Source organism: Rissa tridactyla, chromosome 1 (assembly GCF_028500815.1).
Source record: "Rissa tridactyla isolate bRisTri1 chromosome 1, bRisTri1.patW.cur.20221130, whole genome shotgun sequence".
Classification (NCBI taxonomy): domain Eukaryota; kingdom Metazoa; phylum Chordata; class Aves; order Charadriiformes; family Laridae; genus Rissa; species Rissa tridactyla.
Window position 1 is genome coordinate 74,502,710 of NC_071466.1, and position 14,216 is coordinate 74,516,925.

At 42.1% G+C, this 14,216-nt stretch overlaps 1 protein-coding gene across 1 annotated transcript in view; it reads left to right on the plus strand.

The window, feature by feature from the left end:
- The first annotated feature begins 14,136 nt into the window (after positions 1 to 14,136).
- VWA3B (von Willebrand factor A domain containing 3B) overlaps positions 14,137 to 14,216 on the plus strand; it is a 77,856-nt gene continuing 77,776 nt past the window's right edge. The window contains exon 1 of the mRNA XM_054221119.1: positions 14,137 to 14,199. The gene's annotated coding sequence lies outside the window, so the exon portion shown is untranslated. The remainder of the gene's footprint in view (positions 14,200 to 14,216) is intronic.

The following is a 14,216-nucleotide window of genomic DNA, read 5'->3' on the forward strand; positions in this document are numbered from 1 at the left end:
TCCACGTGGGGCTACACGAGTCATTTGACTTTGGGCAGAAGGAGATAACACCTACCGCCCCATGCTGCCGTGAGATTAGCTCCATGTTTGTAAAGCACTGTGGCAAGATTAGGAGCGAAGTGTTATTTAGGACTCCTACACTCCTGCCTCCGACACCGCCTCAACACCCAGGGCTTCGGCAGGCAGCGGAGGCAGAGGGATGTGAGCAGCTGCCGCCGAAGCTGCTTTCCCACCTGTATTAATGTGCGAAGCCACCTTTGCGAGGCTGTGCTGTCCTTTAATCACAGCTTAATTCACTCTGCCTGTCGTTTTTAATATGTGGCTGTATATATTTTGTTGTCTTCGATTGGCTCTGCGGATATATTGAGCGGGACTATCTTTTGAGCAGCAGCGTAGATCAGTGGGAATAAGAAAAATGCATTAAAAGTAGAAGAGCAGGATTGTTTTGCGCTTAGTGTCATTTCTCACCCATTGTACTTGCCTGCCTCTGCTTCTTTGGGAAATGGGAAGCGTCCTTCCTCTCTTTTTCTAAGCATCTATGCATTTTCCTGCGCTTGTGGGAAAGTCAGCGGGGCAATGACCTAATTCGATGCAAATGAAAGGGATTTCCTAGCAAAGGATGGTAATTTGTGCAGTGCTGCAGGTATGTTAAAGCGCTGAATGGTAACCTGGGAGTACTGAGAGGGGAAGACCTCTGCCGTAACAGAGCTATAATCACCTTGCACTTTCACTAATTGCCAAGAGCCCGAGCTCTTAAATGCCGTGTTATTTTTTTATATGCAGTCTATTAAAATGCTACATCTTGGCCATTTTCTCCAGCTGTTTCTCACCTGCTCTCAGTAGTGAGTCTCCGAAATGAACGCAGTTCCTACAGCCCTCCATTTGTGAAACTGATGGTGGTAGAGGACAAACTCTCTGTAAGGAGAGTTCATAACGTGTAATGAAATGGGCTGTGGACCCAGCTTCCCCTCTCAAAATTAAACCAGGAATCATCTTCCAAACACAATGCCTTACATCGAAGCAGACTCTGACATATTTTCCTGTTATTCTGTGTCATGGGGATGCTGGCAGTCACTCCCGTTTAAATTTTCACAAGTTTTTCATCAGACTGATCAACTAGGAAGGTTTACAGGAAGAGATAATATGCGTCGTGTTTGCAATAGTTTGGTTCTTCATTCTCAGATGCTAACCTCTTCTAAAGCTTTCTTTTATCACTTCTATGGGTCTCGTAGATTGAGCGTGCATCATTAAAAACAAAAAAAAATCAAAAAGGGACAGCAGCAAAGAGCACACAAGTGAATTTTAGCTAGCATAAAAATATAGTAACATCTTAATAATAATATCTGGGAAGTTCCTCAGGTATTTGCTAAACGAACCTATTACTGCACTGCAAGTTTTGCCCGAGAAGTGTTTTTATGGGGGCTTAGTTATCAGTATTAATTCCCAGAGCCGTGCATTTTTACGTTAGTTTTACTGAGTATATGGAGATGAGAGAGAGCGATAACATAAGAAAACCATTAACACCAATGGAAAAGGAAATAATAAAAAAAAGAGGCATGTTTTTTTCACATTTCTATAAAAATATAACAAAAGACAACATGCAGGTCTATACCATTGCAATTAATAACCATTTAATTATAAATGCATAATTCAATGAATAATTTTCAAAAAGGCTGCCACAGAGGTGCCAATAAATAAATAAGAATATTCTACAGTTCCTCAGACTAGCATATTCCCTTTTACTGTGCTTTGCAAATACTCACTGGAGAGTAAATCCGACATCAGCCTGAGATGAATGGAAGTGTGTTTCATTCTGCGTTAGTGAGAGGGACAGAGAAATACAGAGGGGTTGGGTGATCTGCATAGAAATGTCCTGATGCTCATTCCTTCCCTTCCTATGCGATGTCAACAGCAATGAGCTGAAAAGTAATGTCTGAATTGCACCTGCACGTACGTCACATGTTTGTCTGTGCACTGCTTTTTTTTTCTGAACGTTAGCACCAGCCAAGCCATACACCAGGCCATGCATATAACGTTATTTTTATATATGCAGAAGTATGAAGTAATAGCCTGCTTTTCTATTATATTTTAAACTACAGCATGTTTATATATTTACCAAGCATATCTGCGAGAAAGGAAAACACGCAATGAAAAAGATAACAATTACTCAAATTTTATTTGAGTAATCAAATCTACATTACAATCAAAATTAAATCACATCAAAATTATTTAAAGGCTCTATACATGTATGTCTGTCACAACAAAGAACACTTTCTTCTTACAGGGCAAAATAATCTTTAGCTTCAGGAAAAGTAAAGCAGGTGTTCAAATAGAAGAATAGCTGCTGAGCTTTATTTTGCATGTTTTCAAAAAACTGAAAGCTGTTTCTCTCGGGGAGGAAAGAGCTTATGACTGAGTTAATCTTCAACCAGAAAAATAACACACTCTTTCAGTAAAAGTTTGGATCATTTTTGCATACCTATAATGAATGCTTGCACTTAGAAGACGACCCCCAAAAAGGTAAATTACGAAAAGTGAAAGGCTCAATGTTCATCTTTTATTACCAGCTAAATTACAAAGTTGATTGTTTATCAGTCATATATATCGAAAAGTTAAACATTTACACTTCTGTAGCATAGACAAGGCACCGGGGTTTGACTCTAAAAGTAACAGGGTGTGAAAAATATAGTGGAGAAAGTCCGAGTTCCTTTTGGAGACAGAGAAATCCTTATCGGCGCTCCAGGTTGTATTTTCAGGCTGAATTTCATGTATGGCATTACAGTGACTTCTCCTTCCTCTCACAGACCTCTTTAAGAAAAGTCCATCTCTATTTGGAAAGTTTTTACATATGTGCTGAAGGGATTCATGTACACACTTAATGAAGCATTTGCTGAGGACCTTTTTTTGTTATTACAAGAATATTTTGCTGAATAACAAGCAAAAACAAGGAGGAAAAAATGAAGCGTGCCCTTCCCTGAATATGAATAGTGAAGTACTTGAAGATGCTAATAAGCTGTGCTGAATTCTGCATTTTTCTGTCTGTCAAAACCATTAGCTCTCCTCTGCCAGCTGCCTCAACCTCTTCCTTTCCCCAAAAATTCCAATGATATAGTTGTGTATTCCAAGTACGAATTTCTTCAGAGTGATGGAAATCACAGGACAAGGTAATGCAAAGCAAGTGCAATATCAAAGTAACCATAAGAGAAGGCTCTGTGGGAGCAGTGCAAAATAATTCCATTTTATTTGCCACACGTGCAGATCCATCAAAGTATGTGGGCTGCAGAGGGGGCGAAACATGCTTCTGTCTTGCTCTGGAGACTCATGGGCTGTTCTCATTCAGTCCATCAGTCATGATCCCTCAGTTCAACCCGTTTAAGCAAGGCTAAAGACTGGGTCATCCTGGCTCCTGGTTTACAGGATGATGATAATATCTTGCCAGATACTTTTTGGCAAGATTCTGGTGCTGCTTGTTTATACCTTCTGTCCAAAAGTGGAACGGGGGCTGTTCTGTTTCTTCGAGCCTGCTCTGGGAAGACCTGAAAGGGGAAGGCCGATGGAGTATCGGGGAAGACTCTTTGCCACAAAGCTGAAAGAGGGAAAGAGCTTTCTGTAGCAGCTCGCTCAAAGAGCTCCTTGTTTGCTGATGGAGGCAACAGCATTTTCTGTGTTTGCCATTGTCACATGATGACAATATCAGAAACTCAAAGCTACTCAAAAGTTGTTGTGTACCTGTCACCGTGTGCTTGTTTAAATACTTGTAAAAGTAAATGATTTAGCAAAAAGAATATGAACTGTAAGTGCCAACACCCTTTCCCTAGTTGGCTACACCTTAAACTGCTTTTGGTGCTCGTTTTTATGGCTAAACTCAGAAAGTTCTTTGGGGTTGAGACCCTTTATTTTGCTGGCACAGACCACAAACTGTGGACACAGTGTTTAATCACAGCTTTATAAAAATATTCATTGCAAGACCACTGCAAGACAGACAATTTAACTGCATCTGAAGCCAATGTAGGTAGCTGCAGGAAAGGGATTCTGATGTGATTACTGTTTGCACATGTCCTGGGCATACTGGGGATTACCTGATAGCACAGGTTTTCTTGCTGAAGTGCATCTTCGGTACAGGATTCAGAGCTTTTAGGTGCAAGATGGTGGAAGGGCTTGTTACAGTATTTCCTTAAGCACAGCAGAATAAAAGGCAAAATATACTAGCTCTGCGTAGAAAAAACAAACATCTTGGGCTTCAGCAGTCTTTCAGACAAACTCTCTTCTTCTCCTTATTTCTCTCCTGAATAGTGCTTTGCATAGTATTTGAGGAAGGATGAAGAAGGGCAATGATAAATTGATTATAAACTTCTATGAATTAAGAAACAGGACGTAAAGTTACTAATTTTATGCATGAGTAACAGCTGAATCACAACTGAGACTCGAATTGGCAGGCTCTGCGAATCTCTATTCCAAGTGAAATTCCAAAATAAAAAGTCATTCCAAAACAAAAAAATAAACTTCGAGATTTCCCATGGAAGGAGATTTTCAGATTTTTGTCCAGGACAGCATTCTGAATGACATATTTGTTTGTCCTTTACAAATTCTTTCGTGAGGTCTTCGAACAGCCAATAGCTCTGACTCTTGACCATGCTGTGACGTAGGAAACTCAAGAGCGAGGAAACCAAAAAAGCCTGATTTCCTCAGATTTTTGGACTGCTGAGAAGCCCAGCTCTTGGAAGTCCTGGAAGAATCTTCATGTGAGCATCTGTTTTGGAACCTGGAGCTGGGTTATTGTGTGATAATTCATACGTTGACATAGACTAATCACGAGGGCTCTGTCATTTAAACACTCCAATTACCTTTTTCTGCAATAGCTTCTGCTCTTCTCCACATCCCACAATGCATTCCAGGGCTACTATGTTAATTGGAAGTATATTCCTGTGCGTGAAGTGGACTTTAATTAGCACCTAAGGGGCACATTCTGGTGTCCTGACTCATGTGGTGTGGAGGCGTTCCTCAGAGTCGCTCCATCGCACGCTGTGGGACTGCTCATGAAGAAAGGTGCTTCCTGGCCCAGACGAGGGCTGGGAAACTCTGAGCCACCCAGATGGGACAAGAGACTCCACTGACTGTCCAGCATGCAATCCTGTGCCTGGGGCCCTATAAAACAATAGTTACATTAACGTGTCCAATTATTTTGCTTGGATAATGAGCAACATGAGTGGCTCCAGATTTTAAGTCTGTGAGCAATGTAGCAACACTGTAAAAATTGGGATTGCAGGCAGTCTTGTAATAAATTAATAACTTTGACTATTACGTGAGTCATTCGTAAAATGGACCCTGAGTTATGAAGACACACACCAACTGTAGGGGGTATTATGGAAAATTAAAATTAATGTGACATAATACTACTTCAATTACAATAAAAGTACTGCCGCTGGAAGTGATGGGAAAAGTGGGAGGGGCATAACTCTGCTGATTAGCATAATTACATCCATGCATCTGGTTTCCAAAAGCAGGGTGCGAATTGGTTTCTGCTTGGTATCAGCACCTCCTGCCAGCTGTGCAACAGCCCGGCTCCTGCTCTGCAAGGACGAAGCTGTCAGCCGGGGTGGAAGGAAACGAAAGGCACTGATTAAAACAAAAAGCGTAGTTGGCAGGTTCCACCATCAGTACATAATAAATCTCTTTTTTTTTTTTTTTGCCTTAATGCTATAAATCACCTTTCAAAGCCCTTACAAAATGCACTTCCCTGATGATATAAAACATCCCCTCCAGCATCATTTGTCTGGCTCTTTCCTCATTCTAAACCCATGTGCACTCAAAATCCTCACCTGGAGGACTGTGGGTGCAGATGTCACTAAACACAGCTTCTTTGGTGGTTACTACAGAATGATGTGTGTCACTGTCATTTTCACGGACATCATATGACAATCCCAGTGGGAGGAACCGGGGCCAAGTTATAAATCACCTGGGCAGTGTCCCAACTGCACTATCTCTAAGAGGCATGTCCTGCCTATAGTGACAACTTGGGATTAAAATGTCAGCAAGTACTTCATGAAAGTTCTTATCTATGAATTATTTCATAACTCCGTAGAGTATTTATGAAAATATGCTGTAAAGAGTTATTCAGACTTGACAACTATTATCTTAATTGTGCTTGGACTGGAAAAATAATTACAATGCACTGAGGTTACCGATTTCTTCTGAATGAGTTTCAGTGGTAGTAAAATATCTTAAGTAAGAGAGATGAAGTTATTTAAACACAAAGTCATGCCTAAAAATATTCTAATAACGTGTCCATCACAAATGTAAAATGGAAATATAGGAAAAATAAAAGGTGAAAAACATGTCTTAATTGCTTAACACATTTAATTTCCTGTATTTTCCTGTTGTGCAGGATTTTATCAACACCAAATCTATTTTATATTGTTAAAGGACAGTAAAATGTTTTAAAAACATAGCATTAATAGGTTTAAAGTCTCCTGTAGAACCTGACCTAACTCATATAATGTGAAAAGACCGCATATCTGCCAAAGAAGAGAAAGCCAATCCTTAAATATTTTTTTACATTTTGCAAATGATACACTAGATATTTTTTCTATATGAAATAACTGTCCAGTGTACATCCTGCTAGGTAAAGAATTGTCATCTATGGTATATCTCTTTTGGCCAAATAACCCTTAGCATGAATGAGTGTAGAGTAATTAATTTATTGTTCAAAACACAGGTTTTGGTATAAACACGGTGCCTGGGTATTAATGTTGCTTTCGGGATCGATATTTATCATCTCTCAGAGATTGTTGTTGGAGTGATGCTGCATTTACAAATGGAAACAAAAAATTTTTCCCCCTTTTAGCTGCCAGCTTTGCAATCTTAGCTTAAGATTTAGGAGTCAGCTTTGAGACTTGTCCTTTTGGCACATATGACCCCCAGCAGCTCGGGTTTGTCAGAACTGCAAGGCCCTCACCCATGATCACAGAATGATAGAATGGTTCAGGTTGGAAAGGACCTTAAAGATCATGCAGTTCCAACCCCAGTGATGTATGTCCCGTCTCTCCTGCTGCCTCACAGATGTTGGTTGGTGCAGACGGAAATGGTGGGAGCATGGCAAACAGCAAGCCACAGACCACTGCATCTGAAAACATGCTCCTCTCTCACTGAGGCATATGAAGGTGCGTCTGTCTCGGCCGCTAGCACAGGTCTGAACCCGGGGGCAGGACCACACCTGCCCATCATTCACATCATTTCTGAAGCTGGAGAGAACGCCAGCGTTTCCTACTTGGCAGAGATGCAAGCTGGCATGCTCAGTCTGGGGCAGCCAGAGCATGCGTGGGTGTGGGGAGATGGCTACCCGTCTCTCTCCATTGGCTCGTCAAGGAGGGCAGGTGACTAGCTCTGATTAATCACCTGTTTCATAGATGACATGAGAGATCTCATAGTCACGTGAGGCAAATCCCTTTCTGTGGGCCTAAGTGGCCAGCAGCAAGCCACCTGCAATTCTCATCTCCAGTTATTCCTTTTAATAACGCCACGATACTATACTTTACATGAAAGAAAGTAATACTATTTAGCTTAAATAATTTTTCAAGCTGATGCACTGCCTGTTGCTGTGTGTTTACTGGTTGAAGAGCAGATGAGTCCAGATCAACTTTACCCAAAATGGAAAAAGCTGCTTTCACAGTTGCCCACAGGAAAAATACCCAACCTGGCCTCTACTGGAGTACCTTACTGATGCAGGCTTTTCATTTGTACATTAAAGTGTTGAATTTATTGTTACTTAATACTATATACCTTGCAGAACGGTAGTGGGATATTTCGGGGCAGCTCCCATTCCTCTGGATTCCCCTCCTCTGTCTCCTGCTGCGCTTCCTTTCATCTGTAGCTGCCTCCGGCTCACCCTCACACCGCCCCCACCTGCAGCAGCCATCGCTTCGGGGACTTGGACTTATTTTCCTCAGTTGGTGCCTCTCTTACCCCACCCTTGTATTTTTGGCAGTAATACAATAATATTACAATATCTCTTGTCTAGGCTTGATTAGAAATCTTAACATACCCCCTTTGATTTGCTGTTGCAGTAAAGTTCCTCTGTTATCTGCTATAAAAGATGGGTCACTTAAAAAAATATGTTTTCAACAATGAGCGATCTTTTTTTCTGGCATACCAACATTCCCTGGTCTCATAGGCTTAGTCACTGTAAAAAGGACTTCTAGGGAATGCATATTTCTCTATAGAAGGCAGACAATGTGATAGAAATATATGTAACACCCTGGCAAGCACTTAGGAAAATAAAATGCAAAACCAGAATTCCTTGTGCATGCATTTGAGTATGAATGGCAGGATCATGGCACAGCTAGATTTCTGTGGATGCAGTGTGGATCTACGTATTTATTAAAAAAAAAAAAAAAAAGCCTGACTTTCGTAAAGGCTGTTTTCATTATAAATAAATGTCCTTTGAGTTGGATTCAGCATCTAGATACTATCGAAAAATTGCCTCCAGCCTGGCTGAAATCTCAGGGACTCCGATGTAGCTTGATGACTTTGCCATACATGACCTCTCTCTACCCTTTCACACCAGACACTGCCAGAAAGATTTCGGTGTTTTTGATGACACTCACTTCATTTGCACAATTGTCATTTATTAGTGCGCAACACTGAATCTTTTGGTTTCCACAAACCATTGCATGACTTACCCCTGTTGCTCCCTAGTGCTTATGATAAGCCAAACCTTCCCTTACTGAAGGAAACAGATCATTCTCCATCACGCTTTTAAACATATCTGCAGAATTTTTGTTAGATTTTTGAACCCTTCTGGCACCCAAACAACCCAAGCATCTTCTGTCAGTACGAGTGTATGAGCTGTGCCTCAAATGGCTCTCCAAATTCAGTGTTTCTATGCTGGTGTAAACGAGTGTTTGAACACAAAGGAAATTTTAATAAATGTCTTACTTGCTCATATTCCAACTCCTCCACTGAAAATTTCCCCTCCAATGCAAATTAATCTATGGATTCATTCCTTCTCTCACTCCTACTCTCTCTCCATTTACTCTTCTATATTCTCTTTTGTTTATATCTTGCACTTGTCATTTTTGCATGTCTGCTCCCAAGAATAGATGACTGGGCAGGACTTTCTTGGTCACTTTGATCCTTTGTATATCCACCTCTATCTTAAAAGCAGTTATGTCCCACCAATACTCCAGCTTTAAGTCTGTTCTAGGTCCTCGCTATTCTCACATTTAAGAACTTTGTTGTGTTTTCTAAGCTAGAATTATTAACAGCTAGCTTAGTCTCTTTCATTTGCCTGTTGTACTATCATTGGGAAAAAACACCACCCTTACTTTCTCACTTTTGCTCTATATGCTTCCCAGCCTCTACCTGTTCTGGCTTTCCTCATTTCTCGCTAAACTATTTCTAGACTACCAGTGCCTATGATGTTCAAAGCACTTTCCAGATCTTCCAGGGTGGATATGCCATGTCCTGGGGATTCACAGCCCAAAGGATAATAGCGGGCAGACGTTTGTGGAAGCAGGCAGGGACTTTCTGTTCAAAATCATCGTGGAACAGAAAGACAGAGATGGGAAAACGATGGAGACAGATACCATGGCAAATGTGAAGAGGCATTCTTTTCCAGTTCCTCATTGGAATTATAAACCAATTCCCCTTCTTTCCACTCCCCTTAAAAAGAACCACTCAGTTCAAGGACAAGGGTCTGGAGGCACAAGAGTCACTAAGGGTGACTCCAGAAAGGTGAAGTCCACTGACGATGGACTTGGAGAAGATCAAAGACTGTGAGCGCCTCTCCTTTCTTTGCTGAGGAGAACAGGAAGCACTTACATGTAGCTTATGCCTCATACTCCTCCTTTCAGTATAGTCTCTCCAGTACGGGCACAGTGCCTGCTAGCATGCTTTTGTGCTTGTGCAAGCAGGCTACCTGGAAAGAAATCCATGGGATATCGGTAAGGCAATATCACCCCAGGGCAGTGAGGAATCAGCAGCATTTGTATCTTTCATCCTCCATTCCAGAAGACACAAACACTGTGTGGGTAACCAGGGAGCGGAAAGGCTCAATGTGCTGTGCCTATCTTAAACACAAATGTCATGGAGCTCTGCTATCTTATTTTATTATTTATTTATTTTTAATTTTAAATTCTGGTTGATCTGTTATGCGCTGTCCCAAGTAGCATTGCTTCTTCAGTGACAAGCTCGGCTCCATTAGCACCTGGTCGTGCTACACGCAGTAACTGGGTGACAGAAATTTGCAGGGACAGAAAAGTTTCTGTTTACTCCAGTCAGTTTGGAAACACTTCTAGTTAAGTACAGAGCTAAAGAAAAGTAAAAAGAAGAGGAAAAAAAAGAAAAAACACAGAATGGTACGTGCATCGTCAGCAACCATCCTTCTTGCAAGACTGCACATGGCAGATTCGAGAAGCAGCAGAGCATGACTACGTAGAGAAGAGATGCACAACTTGAAAAACACGGGTGGGCTGTTGAAAACGACCAGTTGCTGGCTTCTGTTGGAAACGTGACTCTCTTTTCTTAAGGCCTGAAATGAGATTTTTAAACACGGGTGCTAGACATACACAGAAGATGCCCAGTTTTTTATTAGTACTCTATGGCTAACAGTTTAGTCCTAAAGCTATTACAGTTTGGTTAGACCTATGTGAAGTGGCATCAGCCTCCCACTCCCATGCCTTCCTCCTCCGGTCCAGTGCTCCTACAGCACAGGACTCACAGTTCATCCAGCATATCCAATTTGTTATGCAGATTGTGGGGCAAGGGGTAAAAAGCCCCTACACACATCATTTCCACCATGCCAGTCCATCCCTTCCCGTTTTTTCTATTATGCGTACCAACGTCTTTAATGCAGATCTCACTTACACACCTTGAATTCTAACTTCTCCCTGCCCTCGCACATCGGTCACATACCCCCTTGCCCCCCTCCTCTCCCTAGCTTTTCCCCCTAAATTTTTAGTTTATCCCCATTTGCCCTTTCCCACGCCTCCCTTCATCCTCCACCCTCCCACTACACAGTGCCTATTTTTTAATTTCATGCCACCTCCCTAGAATGTCGTCATCCAAAAGTGTGATTACTTCTTTCTACGTTCACACTAGATAGACGAGGCTGTCCATGGGCTATAAGTCAGTCACAGGCTGTAGGCTGCACAGTTCTGACATGCAGAACTTAAGGAATACCTTAACAAGCTGAAGGAACAACTTAAGGAATATACACAAACTTAAAATACTTGTCTGTAGTAAGTGTACAAGGTACAGTGCAATGCCATACAGGTGCAATTGAGCCTGCCCTAAATCAAGCTCTTCTGCCCAATGCTGTGTCCTGCTTCATTTGCTTGCCTTCTAGGTAGGAACCGGTGAAATCCCCCACTCGTGTCGTTATACCACCACTGACACCAGGGGCAGCTCTTCTACGGCTAGCTCATTTACCTCTGACTTTTGCAGATATACTACGAAGAATTTCTTTTTAGGAGGCTCTCGAAGGGTGAGAACAACGTACACATGAAAGGAGTATTTAAAATATTTCACTCCTTTGGCTTTCTTTTTATGCTTTTTTATGTTGTGCCTGTGCTGATGAACTGTTTTTTAGGTGTATGCATTTTTTTTTTTTAGACAATCAGTGTAAATAATGTGTCTAGTAAGGACAGCATTAACTCAGCTTCAATCCAACTTGCTTTTGTTTTCTTCCTTACCCCTTGCCACTGATTCCTGTCTCTCTTTGAGAGGGAGTCAACAGGAAGCATGACACCACAAGGCAGGATGTATGACAGCATTAAACTTCCTGGAGAAGCTCCATTCTTTGTACTATCATAGCCATAAGCATCAGTGCAATAAGTATCCTTACTTACTGATCATAAGTACCACTAGCGGAGGCTGTCTCTCTCGTAATATAACAGCAATTAGATTAGATGCACCATGTACAATGCTTTGTATGGATAAAGAACTTTTGCAAATTTATGTTAAATGTGGTTTTAATTAAAAAAAAAGACGTTATGCTAAAGAGTTGTGGTTTGTTTTTTTTTTTAAATGGAAGACAGAAAAAGAGTGGATTATCTTTTTATTTTGGTTGAAAAAGAATTGTCACAAAAAACAAGCCAACGGTTTCATGTTTGAAGCACCAATACAGAGGGAATGCTTACAATGCTGATTTTTAGCCATAAGAAAAAGTGATCAAATATTTTTATCGATAGGTGAAATATTCTAGAGTCAGGGCAAAGTCATGCTTGCTAATGCAGTCTCAGGCTCATGTTATAATACATTCTCTAATGAATGACATAATAATGTGCTTTCCACCCATCAATATCACTTCGTCATTCAGCCTAAAGGTCAGATGACAGAATGGCTCAAGATTTATTTTTATCATCCCTGTACAAGGAGTGAATTCCCACTTCCCAGTTAGTTGGAACCCCGCCTCATTTATTATTCAGCCTTGCCTCATTCAGCAGGCAGCAGCTGGAGAATATATTCCTCTTTTTCCCTACGAGTTGCAGGGCAGGCCATGGCCAAGGCAGGGCTTCTACGTGAACAAGGAACAATGTTTATTTGATGCGCAGAGAGCATTTTATTGTCCTAAGAACTTTACCTTAGAGACCACAGCCAGTTGATCACGAAGCTTGTGGGAGCTAGAAGTGCGTTGCATTTGCCAGCCTTTGCCCCTGGGCTTGTCGAGAGGTTGTACAAGTGCCTCAATTCAAAGCATTGTAAGGAATGTTTTGTTGCAACACCTTTTGTTCAGCGTAGCCAAGCCTAGAGTGAACGTTTCTGGCAGACTCTTTGCATAGAAAGTTACAGCACATATAATCTTTTTTTTTTTTAAACTCGTAATTACTACATTTACAGCCATGTAGGCATGAGGATAGATGGGCTTGTTCTGTATAGTGCAGGAAAAGCTACCTGAGTAAGGCATTTTAGATGTTTAATAAAAAACTTCCACTGCTGGAAGCAGCAAAACAAATCAGGAGATCGACTATATTGATTTTGGGGCATCTAGTTACGAATCCATGGCACTCGCACTTTCAAGAGAAATTTTAAAAGACCCCCTCCCTCCCCTCAAATATGGGTCCCTAAAGAAGCTTGTGCTATGGCAGTCGCAGTGTCTGAAAGGATCCAGAGAACACTCAGTACCTACTGTTTTTAATGATATAATGGTAAACTGTTTAATGCCTGAGAAATAAATGCCTTTTCTACACCTCAGGGGAACAGTTGTGCAATCCAGAATGACTTGCCATGCCTAGACTAGTCTTTAAACCCTTGGTTCCAACTGTATGAGAAGCTGGAGCTCCAGAAAGCCACATTCCCATCCCAACCGCAAGCCTTATAAGGAACTTTTCTTTCCTATCTCTGTTTACCAAGCCATCTCGCAGAGCTGAAGCCAATGCTTTGGCGTGCCGCAGGACGGCCTCCTCTGTGCCTGGAGCGTGTATTTCCATCTGAACATCAATACGAACATCAATGACCGATCAATTGATCCTATAAAGCAACCGATCTTTTATTACTTTGTGATTGCGTAGTAAAGCAAAGCAAAACAGAGAAAGTGCAGAGCTCAGCGCTATTTGTTTCTTGGCTGGAAACTATGCTCATATTTACAAATCCTGTATATACAGACCTGGGTTTCTGGCTATTTGACATCAATGGGAGCTTTATGATGCACATCTTTTTGTGTATTTTACTACACCAGAATAATTTTTAGTTAGGCTTCTCCAGCAGCGTGGCAATTCCCCGGCAGTGTGTATCGCTCCTCTGACTTAAACAAAGGACACGCGGCTGCTCTTAGTGTAAATACTGTCAGTGGCTTCGTCTAAATTAAGAATTAACAAGACCAGAAGACTCGGATCCGCTCTATATAGATTTCTGCGACTCTCCCAAGTTGGCCGGCGTCTTTTTGGCTCCGAAAGAAAGGAATGGGCGCCGTCGTTGCCGCGTCTGTCGGCGATGAATTGATTCCCCGCATATTTCCCGCCCCCCGGGGGCAGCGCTCCCGCCTCCAGCCCTCGCCCGTCCCCGCGTCCTCGTGGTTTGCCGCCCCCGGGCCGCTCTGTCCTCTCGTTTTTCCTCCTCCTCCACCACTTTTTGGGTCCGGCGGGGGTTAGCGGGGGGGAAGAAGGGGGAGTGAGGCCGTGCCGTAGCAACCGGGCGGTCTCCAGGTCAACAGCGCGACGCGGTGCTGGGGGCGGGCGGCGGCGGCGGGGCGGCCGGAGGCAGGTGAGGGCGGGCGGGGG